Genomic DNA, 17,236 nt, shown 5'->3' on the forward strand with positions numbered 1-17,236 from the left:
AAAAATGATTGCAACTGAATTAGATCGTAATTGAACCGAAGGAGATGAGAGCTTTGCTGTCCACATAAAAGGCTGGTGATTTAAGCCGACATTTGCTTCGAAATAGACACATTACATCTAAATATGTTGGAATTTGGATGGAAGAAGAATCCTCCATGTTGAGATGATTTAATGCTGAAGTCTCGCTCCTTTAAGTAATGTGTAAGTATCAAGTAACCCAAAGACTCATCCATGAGGCTCCCGGGGCTTCCATGAGTCCGGTGAGGACCTTCATGCCGCAGGTGGCTTTCTCCTGGCCCAGTGGAGCAGATATAGCAGACTACATCCAACAGAGTCAAAATATTCCCATCCACCAGTATTTTCCCTCCACGTCACCCTATTAAGAATGGTCCACGATTTTGCCGTCGCTCAATGTTCAGTGATGGTTTCTTACTTCCTCATTATGAATGTTGCTTGGACAGCTAATAGGATAAACCTAATATCTGTGAGGCAAAGTTTTGTCTCGGATCCACTACTGCACAGCTCTGCCTCCGAATCTTTGTGGGTCCCTAGAAATCGATTGGTTTTTGTAATGGGTAAATGGATTCTTAAAAGAACCTGTACAGTCCAAAGGAAAAGGTGGTAAAGAAAGTCTGAAATGGCTACAACTCATCACAATGTCATGCAGTCACCAATATCTCACCAGGAGGTACATTCCCCAAAGGTGGCCTCTCCGAGTCTTCTGTATGGGGAAGCAGAGGAGGCACCTTCCTGCCAACACCAGTGTCTCACCAAAGGGCAACAGTGATCATTGACGTCACTGCCTGCCGAGTGCTGCAGCAGTTCTGTATTTCTGTCTGGATGTGTGAATAAAATTTTTTGCCAATGGCTGAATTACTATAACTACTAGTACTACTAATATGAATGTTTTACTACAACTAGGGATCCTTGAACACTGCAGGTTTGGGTATCTGAAGTTCACCCAAACAGTGTCCAGGCGCATCTTCTCCCCAACCAGTAACATCTGCAATCCCCAAACTAAACCAGCCAAACCCAAACCCTCATCCCTACTAATCACTTGTAGAGTAATGAGAACTGCGTGTAATGAACTTTGCCGAGTCGCCTCAGAAGATACCACCAATTCAATTTTACAAGAAGGTAGGGCGTAGGGCAGCGCCCTGATACGGGCAGCATATTAGACTCCTGAGATGCCTGCGAGCTGGAAACACTGACCACAGATGTATTTCCCGGTATGGCCCTTATTCTCCTGGACCATGACTACTAGGACCCCCAGCAAGTACCGTGCCCCACCAATAATGGATCCCCCGTTCAAAAACATTGAAGTATCTGTGGTGTATCTGAATGTGCAACCTCGGTCCCACATGACCCATTACAGGCCTCCAGCTCTGATTCTGTGCTATTGTGATGAGCTCTTTATGATACATTTTTACGAAATATAATTCTATTAAAAGTTGAAATTGAAAAATGCCAGGTCTGCTTTATCCTGTAGTAAGCAAACGAGACGAGGAGAAATAATGGAAGAAAAGAAGAAATCAGCAAAAAGATACGGAACAAATTACATCAGCAATAAATAATGGCAGAGACTGTCTATCTAACAAGTAATAATATATTTATTTTCAGTATCTATCTATCTATCTCATATCTATCTATCTATCTATCTATCTCATATCTATCTATCTATCTATCTCATATCTATCTATCTCCTATCTATCTATCTATCTATCTATCTATCTATCTATCTATCTATCTATCTATCTCATATCTATCTATCTATCTATCTATCTAGAAAAACAAAAACGAATGGCACTCCAAAGTAGTGGAATAATTCAAGTGGTGTTTATTCCCAAGCTGCTACGTTTCAGTCTTGTCCGAAGCCTTTCTCAAGCACCTTTCTGGTAGCGTGCACCCATCTCTTATCTTTTTTGCAGTGCCGTTAAAGAAACTTCTCTTCGTATCTATCTATCTATCTGATTTTGGTTGTAGTTTGGGCACTCGGTCTCTAAAAGGTTCGTCATCACTGATCTATGGCTTTAAGCATTCACATGCCTTTAAGGTGACCTTAAGTGGCAATCTCTCCATAAGGAGAACACCTAATGTCTGACCCTAGTCAATAGCCACTCACACAGCCAAACCAGTTCCATGTGCTGTACTGAGGAGACCCAACCAGGTTGAAACAGCGCTGTCTACAGTTGGGAGTCTGTTCCTTCTGGAATAGATATACTGGTTTGGCTTAATCCCACATCATGTTTTTAGACTTCTTGTAGGTCAAACTTGGTGTTAAGTGGGCTGCCTTTCAAGGTAGCAAAAAAGGGCATTGTTTTCCATTTAACACCTTGGAAAATGTTTTTGCATACTTCCCTGAATTCCCTAGTGAAGCATCTATGGCTTTAACTCTTCACATGCCTTTAAGGTGGCCTTAATTGGGAATCGCTCCATTAGGAGAACACTGTCTGGCATTACTACCTTGGCAGCCACTGCGGGCTAGTCGCACCTCTGGAATAACCTGGTGGCACCCTGGTGCAGCAAGACCATCCCGCTTTGCGGCGGGCTCTGGTGAAGACCGGGTGCCACTTAGATTCCGGTCCCAGGTGTCGGCTAGTACCATCTCCTGCAGTGGTCCAGAGGGTCCACAGACTCCCAGCCCTGACAATACGTTTCTGTGATCTGGGACCTGGTACATTTTGGGGCATCTCTCATGTGCCCTATGTGAGCGGTGCCTATATAAAGATGCTGATCCGTTCTATCAGCACATCCTGTAGTCAGAGCTTATCGACACAGTTTCTAGACACTTAAATGGAAAATTTATATGAATTTAACACAAGAAGAATTCATGGAGTAAGTTTCCAGAGCATAACCTCTCTCCGGTGAGATGCAGAGCGACACCTTGTTGTATATCAGCAGCAGATCTGACAGTTCTGGAGCTCGAGTCACTCAGGAGTCTATGAAATTAACTGTGTGATATATGAGAACAATCCTCGCGGTTCCGTTCATCTGCCCATAATGGCCCCAGTCATCTGTGGCCGGAGAGGAGATTGCAATGTCAGCGTCATGGACTGCAGAAGATCTCGATTGTAACTTGTACAGAAAGTCCTGAGGTTAATGAGCGAGGAAGGAAAGTGGCCCAGAAACTTAGAGAACTTTCCAGGTCCAGGAAGATGAGCGGCTGCCCTCTGCTCCCATTATCTGACCTCCTCCAACAGAACCAATTCATTACCAATAATCTGGGCCAAAGGGTCATATCCCCAAGGAGCCCAGAGATATGTGACCTGGGACCGGGCCCCTTTAGTTATAGTGTGTATAGGGTATGGGTCTCCTATGTGTAGGCATTAAGTACACTAGATTCTATAAGAAGACTATTTGACCAACTCAACTGTAGATTTCTGTTTCGATACTTCTACATCCTGTCTCTATATATCACCAACATGTTTAGATACACTCCACCTGTCTAGATACACCCATTGTTGCTTGATACATCTAGATACAGAGGCAAATTTACTTACCCTGTCCATTCGCGATCCAGCGGCGGGTTCTCCGACGCTGATTCGGGTCTTCCGGCGATTCATTAAGGTAGTGCGTCCAATGTCCACTAGGTGTCCCTGCTGCGCTGAAATCCGTCGGAGTTCACTGGAGTTCACCAAGATAGCCTGGGTGCAGGTAAGTGCATGTCAAGCGACACTTTTTTAAAAAAAAAAATACGACAGTTTTTCTGAATCCGTCGGGTTTTCCAACGCCCACGTCGTCCGATTTCCGTTGCGTGCATGCTGGTGCCGATGCGCCAAAATCCGATCGCGTGTGCCTAAAACCCAGGCCAATTCGGCGCAAAACGGTAATATTCGGGAAACGCGGCGGAAAAACGCAATTCGGGCCCTTAGTAAATGACCCCCTCAGTCTCTTCCTGTCACTTGTGTAGCTACTCCTCGGTATATTCCTTCCCTGATCATGTATAGATAACCTGATAACCTGTCCACAAACAATATCATTTCCAGGGCAATGGCTCTCATACATTAGGTGCATTTGCAACAGGAGGTCGTAGCTTCTATCCGGAGGGGGGGAAGGGAATTATAAAGTTTGGGGATGATTTGGAAATAATCAAAGAGATGGTGATAAATGGAGTGGAGAAGAGAGGACGGGCCAAATCTCCGATGTGTCTGTCCTGCTCCACCATAGACTAAACATAGAAGAAATATAGTAAAGAAATCAGAAAGATTGAGCTGAAGATATTACCTCATCCAGGGTGGTGTGATGAAGCCTGGAGCATGTGGGGGGCTCTGAGATGCGGATCAATATGTAAAGCATTTCAAAGCTGGACCTCGGCTTTAATCATTCCACCAGCGAAGAAAGAAACACGGCTGGAAAGCAAAAATAACTTGTAATAAACCCAAGGAAGAAGAAAAAGCGTGTTTTACTTTTGCATTTCAAAAAATATGGATTTTTGTTTGACTTTAACCTGAGATAGAGAATTGGATGAAGGAGGAGGAGGGGGAGGGGGATGCATCACAACTTCTTGGTTTATTTGAAGGTTTCGACTATGAACTGAAAGTTACAGAACGTTCCATACAGAATCGTAATTACAGACAAGAAACGGCTGCGGTAACTATAAAGGATGTGGAGGAGCCACACGGCAGTGGATGGGGGGTACGGAGGGTAAGTCCGGGCTGGTTTTCTCTGTGTCACATGGGTTTAGGTTGCTGTGGTTCCTAAGGATGACTTCCCTAGTTTTCACCCTTTAACCTTGTAGGAATCTGGACTTTGTTGGTTCATTGTAGGTGACGGACAACCTAGAGATGAGCGATGCTGATTCCAAGTATCAGGGAACAGATGAAAGAGAATTTAGGTACAAGCTGAGCTTAGGGGAGGCAGAGTCTGTGTAGATTTCATCAAGTCATTGATCAGGGTGGAGAGCGCAGATACAACTTCATAGGCAAGAACATGACAAGAAAAACTATGGATATCAGAGAATCAATAACCATAGCAAAGCCAGGAACATGGGAAGCAGGAAGGACTGGCATGTACACGATGGACCAAAAGCAGAGAGAGACCATAAGTAGGTGCGAACCCAGTGTCTAACCGCAAAAGCAGAGAGGGCAGAGTTGTGCTGGCCATAGGGTCTGCCATGATGAAGCCACACTATGGCTCCGTCAATATGAAGCTCTAAGACTAGGGAAGACCATATGGTATCAGAGATTTGCGTGTTTCTTTATGGAAATGGATGACGTAAACAAGCCTTGAAGAACTTGGAAAGAAGGGTGACTCAGTGGTTAGCACTATAGCCTTGCAGTGTTGGGGTCATGGGTTCAAGCCCCATGGAGGTCAACATTTGCAAAGAGTTTGTATGTTCTCTCCATGTTTGCGTGGGTTTCCTACAGGTCCTCTGGTTTCTTCCCACACTCCAAAAAACATATTGGTAGGTTGATTAGATTGTGAGCCCCATTGGGAACAGGGACTGATCTGACAAGTGCTGCGGAATCTGTGTGCACTATATACATAAAGGAATTATTATTATTAACTTAGTTTGTATTCAGGATCAGTAAGGATCACTATCTCAGCTAATTTAGTCTCTGAAGCCTCACGTTCCCCTTTATTTCATCATTGTTCACACTCGTATAATAATTACATTCTAAAATATTTTCAAAAGCCATAAAGTATCTCTCGTGTTTCCTGGGAATTCTCCATCACAATCTTCTCGCTCGAGTCATTGACTGTAGCCGAGTTTCATACAAGCTGAACATATGGCGATACATAAAATAAAATAGAAAGTGTAAACTGTAGCCGAGTCATAACCGCAAGATGCCATTTGCCTTTCTATACTTACAGGAGCGTCTTGTTCACTGAAGTATTTCATCTTAATTGCCCTTAAATACACCAGAGACAGAGATTTCTTAAAGGGGAAGAACAAAAGGACAAAAGAACATTCCAGCCTGAGTTGTATCTGCGCTATGGTTCTGCTCTGATGTAGTGCAGCTTTTCTACAACTCTCCATTTGACCCAGTGGGGCTTATTTACTTCTATTATTTTCCTAAGTTTTTGGGAATTGATCTGCTGTCACAGGTATTTAACTGGGGATTGTGTTGCACGCGATCAGATTGTGGCGCAGCTGCACTGGCTTTCATGCGACGGAAATTTTTTTGGGGGGGGAGGGGGGCCGTCAGACGATCCAACTGATTCGGACTGAGCGCGGAATTTAACTTTCAAATTGTGTCGCAAGACAATGCACTTACATGCACCAGGAAGAAGAAGGTGAACTCCGGCGGACCTGAGCGGGGAAGTGACACATGCAGGATATCGGGCGCACGATCTTAGTAAATTGCTGCAGAGCGCGTTATACACGGACAATGCACTTTCGGGGATCGCGTTATGACAGATAAGTTTATGTGCCCCAGTATTTCAGTTTACTTCCAATGCCCAGAAACCAATCCTGGTAAAAGATAAAATTGTATCACAATTACATCCATTCTGGCCAATCAGAATTGGTCATATTGGATTTGACTGTAACAATTTGTTTTCTTACTGTTGATGTGAATGTTTGGTTTTGTAGGAAATTTATACAATGGATTTGGTTTTTATTAAAATGTCATGGAGGGTTGCTTATGGGGGGGGGCGGCGGCGGTTATTGTGCTTTTTTCTTATGTTTCTTTTTCTTTTAGCTGCTGCCTTATTAATAACCCCTATAGGAAGTACAATGTCTATATATGTGGGCAAGAGGTGTTTGCCACTAAAATGACCTTAGATAACACTTGCCCAAATAACTATAGTAAACTAAACCGCCTATTATTACCCAGTTACACTATTAGGGATGACTAAACCTAAAGGTTCTGTACCCATACCAGGAACCCAAATGTTCACCCCCACTGGTAACACCCAGAATATGTACTGGCACCAATCACCCTTTAAATGCAGATGGCAAAAGGGGGGCAGTGCTGAACCTGAACTTCTTGCAAGGTTTGGCAAGGACTCAAACATTTAGGGTTCAGATCTGCTCATTGCTTATCATTAGTCAGGTACAGAATGTAACAGGTACAATCTAGAACAATGGAATTTCATACCTTACATTTCAGAAAAGCTGCACATCTTTGTATTAGATTTGGTGATTTAGTTTTTCAACACTTTAAATCTCTCTCCCGCTTTGATCATTTGTTATAATGTAAAGTCTGGACTGAATACAAATGTAACAAGTAACAAAAGGAGAAGAATTAGATCATCACTTATTATCAAAAGTATCTAATATTATTCCTGTTCCAGATCAAGACTAAAGATGTCACTTACATTTACCAAGATCCACTTATTACTGATGTGTCCCCAAAGAACAACCACAATGGGGCACATTTACTTACCTGGTCCAGTCGCGATCCAGCGGCGCGCTCTCCGACGAGGATTCGGGTTTTCTGGCGATTCACTAAGGTCGTGCGCCCGATATCCTGCATGTGTCGCTGCTGCACCGAGGTCCGCCGGAGTTCACCTTCTTCGTCCCGGTGTATGTGGGTGCTGACCTTGCGACACAAATTCTTTTTTAAATTCTGCAGTTTTTCCGAATCCATCGGGTTCTCCGACAGCCACGCCCACCGATTTCTGTTGCTTGAAAGCCAGCGCTGATGTGTCAAAATCCGATCGTGTGCGCCAAAATCCTGGGGCAATTCGGCGCAAATCGGAAATCATAGGGAAACCCAATGAAAGTGCGCAATTCGGACCCTTAGCAAATGTTGGCCATCACATGTATCGATGTAGCATTCGGTAAATGGCTGGTTCCCTGCACAATCGCATCTTATAACCAGGGCAGCATTTCTGGAGACGTTTTCACCTTTCTTTCTGTAGTCTCTAAACTTTCCACTTCCTCGGCTTTTCAGCATCTAAGCCACGTTCAGCGTTCTCCCGTCCTGACATAATTTAGTTACCTTATTGTTTGCAGAATTATGGCAGCAGAAGATAAAAAAAAGTGCAATAAATTATGATTGTGCTTCCATAGAAAATTGTTAAATGGCGCTTGAAATACATTAATCCTTGTGTCAACATGTAAGCAAATGCAGACATTACAGCGGAAAGCTGCAGCGCTGTGCAGAATAATGGGAGAAAATCTCTGCCCCTGCACTTTTCTCAAAGTTATGAACAAGCGGCAGCAGATTCTGAAGACGGATCCATAATATATATATATACCAGGTCATCACTATTACTAGTCCCTGCATCTTACATTGGACACTTCCGTCTCTGTTATACTCTGAATTCTAGTTGTCGCATATTGGGGCACATTTACTTACCCATCCGTAGGAGTTTCCGAAAGTGCATTGTCCGACGATAATGCCCTGTGCCGCAAATCACTAAGATTGTGCGCCCGATATCATGCATGTGTCGCTTCCCCGCTCAGGTCCCCGGGGTTCACCTTCTTCTTTCTGGTACATGTAAGTGCATTGTTTTGCTGCACAATTTTAATCTTAAATTCCGCGCTCAATCTGAATTGGTTGGACTGTCCGAAGGCACGCCCCCCGATTTCTGCTGCATGAAAGTAGCGCAGCTGCGCCAAAGTCCGATCGCGTGCGACACAATCCCTTACTAAATACCTATCCAAACTGCAAAACCCGAAAAACGTTGGAGTATCCGATGAAAGCCCCATTGTATTAGGCTTTCTATTAAATTATTTTTTGTTTCAAAATCTCTGCTTGCTTTCAGCTGAGGGGTTAATTTGCCACACATTTCCATTTTTTAACTTGATATATTCTGCAATTTTGAACAATTGCATAGAGAATGGGAAGCAATATGACCTTTATTCTTGTGGTCATTGATTGAAGGTTCAGCTGTCGGACCTAACCAATCGGTAAGGAATATTCAGGGATTTTCACGCACAACCATCTCTAGGGTTTACAGAGAATGGTCCGAAAAAGAAAAAACATCCAGTGAGCGGCAGTTCTGTGGGCGGAAATGCCTTGTTGATGCTAGAGGTCAGAGGAGAATGGGCAGACTGGTTCGAGCTGATAGAAAGGCAACAGTGACTCAAATCGTCACCCGTTACAACCAAGGTAGGCAGAAGAGCATCTCTGAACGCACAGTACGTTGAACTTTGAGGCAGATGGGCTACAGCAGTAGAAGACCACACCGGGTGCCACTCCTGTCAGCTAAGAACATGAAACTGAGGCTACAATTTGCACAAGCTCATCGAATTTGGACAGTAGAAGATTGGAAAAGCGTTGCCTGGTCTGATGAGTCTCGATTTCTGCTGCGACATTCGGATGGTAGGGTCAGAATTTGGTACAACAACATGAAAGCATGGATCCACCCTGCCTTGTATCAACGGTTCAGGCTGGTGGTGGTGGTGTCATGGTGTGGGGAATATTTTCTTGGCACTCTTTGGGCCCCTTGGTACAACGCCACATCCTACCTGAGTATTGTTGCTGACCATGTCCATCCCTTTATGAGCACAATGTACCCTGTAACATCTGATGGCTACTTTCAGCAGGATAATGCGCCATGTCATAAAGCTGGAATCATCTCAGACTGGTTTCTTGAACATGACAATGAGGTCACTGGACACAAATGGCCTCCACAGTCACCAGATCTCAATCCAATAGAGCATCTTTGGGATGTGGTGGAACGGGAGATTCGCATCATGGACGTGCAGCCGACAAATCTGCGGCAACTGTGTGATGCCATCATGTCAATATGGACCAAAATCTCTGAGGAGCTTCCAGCACCTTGTTGAATCTATGCCACGAAGAATTGAGGCAGTTCTGAAGGCAAAAGGGGGTCCAACCGTTACTAGCACGGTGTACCTAATAAAGTGGCCGGTGAGTGTATATACATGTCTGTGTATGTGTGTGTGTATGTCAATATATGTCTGTATGTATGTGTGTGTATACATGTCTGTGTGTGTGTGGGTACGTCTATACATCTCTGTGTATGTGTGTGTATGTCTATACATGTCTGTGTGTGTATGTATGTACATTTCTGTGTGTGTGTATATATGCATCTCTGTATGTGTGTGTATGTCTATACATCTCTGTGTATGTGTGTATATGTCTATACATGTCTGTGTATGTGTGTGTATGTCTATATATGTCTGTGTATGTGTGTATATGTATATACATGTCTGTGTATGTGTGTATATGTATATACATGTCTGTGTATGTGTGTGTATATGTATATACATGTCTGTGTATGTGTGTGCATATGTATATACATGCCTGTGTATGTGTGTATATGTATACATTTCTGTGTATGTGTGTATATGTATACATGCCTGTGTATGTGTGTAAATGTCTGTACATCTCTGTGTATGTGTGTATATGTATATACATGTCTGTGTATGTGTGTGTATGTCTATATATGTCTGTGTATGTGTGTATATGTATATACATGTCTGTGTATGTGTGTATATGTATATACATGTCTGTGTATGTGTGTGTATATGTATATACATGTCTGTGTATGTGTGTGCATATGTATATACATGCCTGTGTATGTGTGTATATGTATACATTTCTGTGTATGTGTGTATATGTATACATGCCTGTGTATGTGTGTAAATGTCTGTACATCTCTGTGTATGTGTGTATATGTATATACATGTCTGTGTATGTGTGTATATGTATATACATGTCTGTGTATGTGTGTGTGTATGTGTGTATATCTATACATGTCTGTGTATGTGTGTGTATGTCTGTACATCTCTGGGTATGTGTGTGAGTGATCTGAGCCCGATGTCTGCTTCACTCTCAGGATATTAACAGAAGAAAGAGAAGCAAAGAGGGAATACAAAGCCCTAAATATCAGCCTATAATGAACTCTCCTGTAATATAAAGAGCGGCAGGTCTCAGCATTCAATAGATGTCATGTGACAGACGCAGATGAAATTTCCAAAGAGAAACCTCAGTGTTTCTTGTTCATTCAATATGACCTTTTGTCGGGGAACACTCGAGACGTGTCGCTCCAATATTCAGAACAGGCTTTTGAAGTCTCTGGTGGAAACATGTAGTAAATTATAATGCAAAGCGGGTCCTAAAGCTCCATCATAAAACACCCATCGCATGAATGTGAAAACAGAAGCGAGGGAGGCGAGCGCCTCGCTAAATATTTTATTTCTCGGCAGCGGTGGAGGAACATCTTCTTAAAGTGAAAAAAAAAAACTATAATACATTTACAGGGGAGGAGGCGCAGCGCCCCACGACGCAGTCATGTCATTTCAAAGGGAAGCGTTGGAGGATCCTGCAGGATCTCCTTCTAGTATCCATGTAACACGTCTGCAGTAACGAGGAGCCTCACATCTTCACTGCAGACCATCGGGGATAACGTACCAGAATCTGACTGATTTCTCCATGACATGTCTGTGTTTTATTAGAAATATCACACACAAGACGGTTACTTCTATTCTCCAGATCTTACACCTTTCTATTCTTTGTGTCCTCCTCTTCTCCTCCTTCCTTTTGCACATCCTCCTTTGGCTTCTTCTCTATGTTCTCCTACATGTTTCTTATTAGTCTTCACTATCCTCCATCTTCCATCTTGTTTGCTCTGCTCCGCCTTCTCTTCCATCCTTTCTTTCTTCTTCTATCTTCACATCCTCCTTTACCCTTTTCTTCTTCTATTACATTCAGGGGCGTAACTACAGCGGTAGAAGCCATAACAGCTGCTATGGGGCCCTCAGTGTCAGGGGCCCTCGACATCCAGCCTGACACACTAAATAATGGAGGATGTGCACCATTATATATATATATATATATATATATATATATATATTATGCTGCAGATATTCCACAGAAAACGGCTGTTGGCTTGTGTCATCGTCCTCGGTGGTCCAGGGGGTTCACTGCCCCAGAAGCCTGATACATATCTTGTTTAATCCCTGAGCTGAGTGGTTTTGCTGAAGAAACAATTATAAAGTTAAGATAATGAGGCTCTTGTGCTTCTGTGCCTGGCTCTGCACTTCTCCTCCTACATTAGTTATGCACTGCACCACAGGATGATGCCTCTGACAGGCAGAAGTAAACAATAGCTGTACCATCCCCCAGCTTCTGTGTATGACTCATCCAGCTCAGGTTGATTTGTCCTGTCTGGGCAGTTCAGGAAGCTGAAGGCAATCCAGCTTTCCCAAGATCCTGAATGTTATAATTGTTTTTTTTTTCAGCAAAACTACTCAGTTCCGGGATTAAGCAAGATATGTTTCTGCATCAGTGAATTAGTGTCACTACAATATTCACAAATGGTAGATTTCTTTTAAATAATTCCATGTCCGTTTGTAATGTATTTGATCGTTTCAATAGACGGTAATAGAAAGTAATTTTTTCCAGGAACTTAAATACAATGGGATTGTTGTAATATGATCAGCAGATAAGGGAAGTACAGTAGTTATTTGGATAAGAGTCTATATAAAAAATGGAATGAAATACTGACAAATGAAGAGTCCATTATATTCCTTCTTTACCTTTCTCTACTAGTTTGTCTCGGTTACTTGATGGTGGAGAGACATTGGCTACCAAGGACAATAAAACCAGAGAGGATTTGCAGATGTCAGATCCCATTGTCCAAGTTTTATATTCACTTTCCAGGGTCTATAAAGACATTTTTCCACTACCCATAGGGGCTCATTTACTAAGGGTCCGAATCACGCATTTTCGTCGGGTTTCCCGAATATTTCCGATTGCCCCGGGATTTTGGCCGATGTGTTCGGATTGTGGCGCATCTGCGCTGGCTTTCATGCAACAGAAATCAGGAGGCGGACAACCCAACGGAATCGGAAAAACCGCGGAATAAAAAAAAAAAAATAGTGTTACAATATACACTGGGATGAAGAAGGTGAACTCCGGCGGACCTCGGCGCAGCAGCAACACCTAGTGGACATCGGGCGCACGATCTTAGTGAATCGCCGGAAGACCCGAATCCTCGTCGGAGAACACGCCGCTGGATCGCGACAGGACCGGGTAAGTAAATGAGCCCCACTGTGTCCAGCATTGGCTCCTGGTGAAAAGGGTTGGGACAATGGGTCGATCATTTGCTGAAACCTCTTGTAAGCGATATCCCTGGGTATCTTGGGGATAGACGGCCTGTATTGCAGTTTATTGAATTGGCACAATCGTTAAAAACACGGACGTTACAGTGGATGTTACTCCTCAATTCCAAAAAATCTTGCAATCACAGCGTTGATACTTGAATAAGTAAAGTACATAAGGCGACAATGTGAAGGAATTCTTGGTGAGGTCAATGGGTTTTCTATGACATAACTTTTTCTTTTTTAATGTTGAATATTACTAAATGTTTTTCAATGAAAACAAAGATATTGTATGGCACGCCTGTAACATCGAAAATCCTTCTCGTTATTTGGGGTGCTTGCCGTTGTGATGCCCCTAACCTCATATCATACATGAAGTATTATCATTAGAGTTTACTAATATAGTGAGAACATATGTCCTTGTACTGGCTAATATGAAGGCTCCATCTTCGGGCACTTTTCTCTCTCTAAGTTTATTTGTGGATTCTTGAAGTTCCCCAACCTGCCTCGGTTTTAAAGGTTATTATAAGTGTTGTCATAAAATGTAACAGCATCATATTAACCTATCAATATTTTGCTGAAATAATTTGATACACAATGTGGTAGGATTGTTTTATAACTTAATTATGTCGCATATATATACTCGAGTATAAGCCTAGTTTTTCAGCACAAAAAAATGTGCTAAAAACTCAAATTCGGCTTATACTCGAGTAAAAAAAATATAGGTTTTACCAGGTTTTTGTGATAAAATTAGGGGCCTCGGCTTATACTTGGGTCGGCTTATACTCGAGTATATATGGTATGTTATTGGCACTTACATCCCATTATCCATTATACTATGCACGGTGCAGGTATTTTGGGGGTTTATGCTTAAGGAGGACTTGTAAAAACGGCACTAGGAGATGTTACTAATGTAAGTAGCTCCTAGTGATACAACAGATGGTAGCAGGGTTACACCGCTAGCGTTACCGGAAACCTCTGATAACGCTAGCAGACACTGCCGCGCTGTACAATAGAAACACTGAACAGCGTTATAAAAGGTTGGGTGTATTCATGAGGGGGTGGTCCTAGAAGCTGCTTCACCCCTGGGCCGCCCCACCCACTCCATAGGCCGGTGATAACAGCGAAGCTTCATGCGGCTGTCACCGCCCCTAATCCCGCCCCCTCATGAATATGCCCGACCACTTACGGCGAGTTCCGGCGATCCAGGGGTGAAGCAGCTCCTAAGGACCACCCCCTTATGAATACACCCAACCGTTTATAACGCTGTTCAGTGTTTTTTATTGCATAGCACGGCAGTGTCTGCTATCGTTAGCGAAGGTTTCCGATAACGCTAGCCGTGTAACACTGCTACCATCTGTTGTAGCACTAGGAGCTGCTTACTTTAGTAAGAGACGTGTCTTCTCGTTAGCTGATGAGACTTGGGTTTTTACCAATGTTTGACTTGCACTGTGTTACCACCAGAGAGAAGAAGCCGGTCGTCATGTTCTAGAACACGTGTTTTATAAATGTCTGTTTAGAAATATTCCACGGACATAATGCCACGGCGGCACATCATGTTCTCTACATTATGTCTTGTTTGTGTTCATATTTCATCTCCGCACGATAAAGGACATTATTTCAGCTTACTTTCCCATAACTGCTGACATGCTACAAAGTGGGTTCAAGTTCACCCTTTTGAATTCTTGTCATCGCGTCCTCACTCTTTTTGTGGCTAATGCATCACTTTTACAGCGCAGAGCTTGGCTCGCTAAGTTATGGTTCAGAGTCGTAAAGCTGGAAGATAATGCGGAGTTAAACTGCGCCGGCGTCGCTCCACCACATCCCTAACAAAGACATTTATTTAACTTGACCTTCATAAAAGTCTCTGCAAGGAAACAGGAGGAGGAAAGCCATGATGGAAGCAACACAAACACATTCACACAATACAGTAAGGAAATTATTACAGATTAATGTCGATGGAGCTGCTCAGCTAATGAAGCAGATGTAGAAGATCACTCCACATCACAGACGTTACTACGAGGTCAATCAGATCTGTAGTGAGAGATTTTCCTATTTTTTTTTTGTCAAAGCTATTATGGAGCTTTAGGACCTGCAGGTTACTTTAAGGTACTTGACACAATGATACATGTAAAGGCTGGATTATGTCCGGAACATCAGGAAACAGGGTGGGGTGGCCCAAAAAGGCAGTGTCAGGAGAAGGAAGAATTGTGACCCCTGAGCTTCCCGTAACCCCTTACCCTGCCTATTTTCTGGCTGTGTGCTAAATCACAGGTGACAATTGGGCGAAGGTCCATACTCTGGGTTTTTGCACAGAACAATAAACAAGAGAAACAGAAAGACAAAAAAAGGGAGGTCTGGAAAACTGAATCAAAACCAAGATGGCGGCAAGGTACAAAATTGTAAGGGAAAGAATAGTCAAGGGTACAAGAAAAAAGTTCTGATATACAGAGACAGAGACTGCTAGAAAAGTCCTGATAGAATAGTCAATCAGGCAGCCTCCTGCAGAGCCTTCACCGTGGTGGGCAACTACAAGAGGAAGAACACACTGGTGACCTGGTTCCTGCATGAGTTCTGACAGAAAGTCTACCAAATATCTGTATGTCAGGGTTCAGGGTCAGTGGACCCCTTGGAACACTGCGGGAGGTGTTACTAGCTGACACCTCGGACCAGAATCTAAGTGTCACCTGGCCTTTACCAGAGCCCGCTGCAAAGCCGGAGGGTCTTGCTGCGGCAGGGTACCACCAGGTCCTTCCACAGGTGCAACTAGCCCACGATGACAGCCAAGGTCAAGGTACCTTTGCAGGAGACAGTCTCGTAGTTAAGCTTAAGCAGGCAGTCAGGGCAGGTAGCAGAGGTGCAAGGTCAGAGTCCAAATACGGAGTCAGCAATGGGAAATCACACTGGAACAGAAATGCAGGGACACAGGAGCACAGGAACATGGGAACACGGGAGCACATGAACATGGGAACACAGGAGCACTGGAACATAAGAACACAGGAAGCTTTCTCCATGGTTAACGCACTAATCCTGCCGGATTAAATAGAAAACCCGGAAGTGGGCAGTGCCAATCAATGGTACGCTGGACCTTTAAATTTCCAAGTGCCGGTGCGCGTGCACCCTAGGGAGCAGGCATGTGCGTGACCTAGCCAGGACGGGAGCAGGAGCATGGAGAGGTGAGTGCGGGCCGGGAACCAGGGGAGCGCCGCCACAGAGAGGGGCACGGGTGTGCCTGCAATCCAAGCCATGAATCGCAGGGACACCCGTGACACTGTGTCACTCTCTTGAACACTTCCATCTCAGAAACACAGGCCACATGACTTCTATGGGTCTCTTAGAGAGGGGAACCTTAGTGTTGGTTGTTCATTAGTACATTCGGTCCTTCTCTTTCCATTGCATCTTCTGTTGTGGTAATTTGGATGACTACCCTAGGTGTTCTCATCTTATGGGTACAACCAGCTTCTTCTCTGTATGATGGGAATGAAGCCATACTTAACTTGAAATGGTGATTTAACTTCTTTCCAAAGCTCAGAGCTTAAGGCAGCTTTGCTATACAGGGCTGTCCTCTACACAGGAAATCATACCTGATCAGTTGGGTTCAACATCTGGTTGTTCTTAGGGTCTAGGTGTCCTATTAATGTCCTAACCACAAGTTATGAAAATAATGGATACCATGAACACCATGGATAAAATGCTCTTAGCACCACCATCACCATCTCTAGGCCTCGCATGGTCAGTGGTCCTTAGATTCCATCTGTATTTTAATTGCTTAGACCTTATTGAAATCTATTATCATCTATTCAGCAACATAAGGATCTAAGAGGAAAGTCATCCCTACACATTCCTGACCTCGCCGAGGATTTTACCAGGGCAATAAACTAGAAAGAGCTTGATTTTTTTTTTTCAAATTGACTCAATGTTCAATGTTTTCATAATGTAACTTATTGCAATTGAAGAAAATAATTTGCTTCAGAAATCCTAATTACTGCCGGCTTATGTGGATAATTATATGTAAGCTGTGCTCCAGTTAGATTATTTTCAAAGAAGATATTATGAGCATAAAAGAGCAAAAAAAAAAAAAGAGTAAAAAAAAAAACAAAATGGTTTTAGCCGTGGTGCAGCTTGGTGTGAAATCAGAAGATGCTTAGAAGTTCAATATACATTGTGCCCTTCATGGCTGCACTGTAGATGCTTTTATTGTTTTGAAACCTTCACTTCCCTTTTTTAAAAATTTTATTAATTTGTATAAACAATATGGAGGCAAAAACA

This window comes from Engystomops pustulosus, chromosome 9 (assembly GCF_040894005.1).
Source record: "Engystomops pustulosus chromosome 9, aEngPut4.maternal, whole genome shotgun sequence".
Taxonomy (NCBI): Eukaryota; Metazoa; Chordata; class Amphibia; order Anura; family Leptodactylidae; genus Engystomops; species Engystomops pustulosus.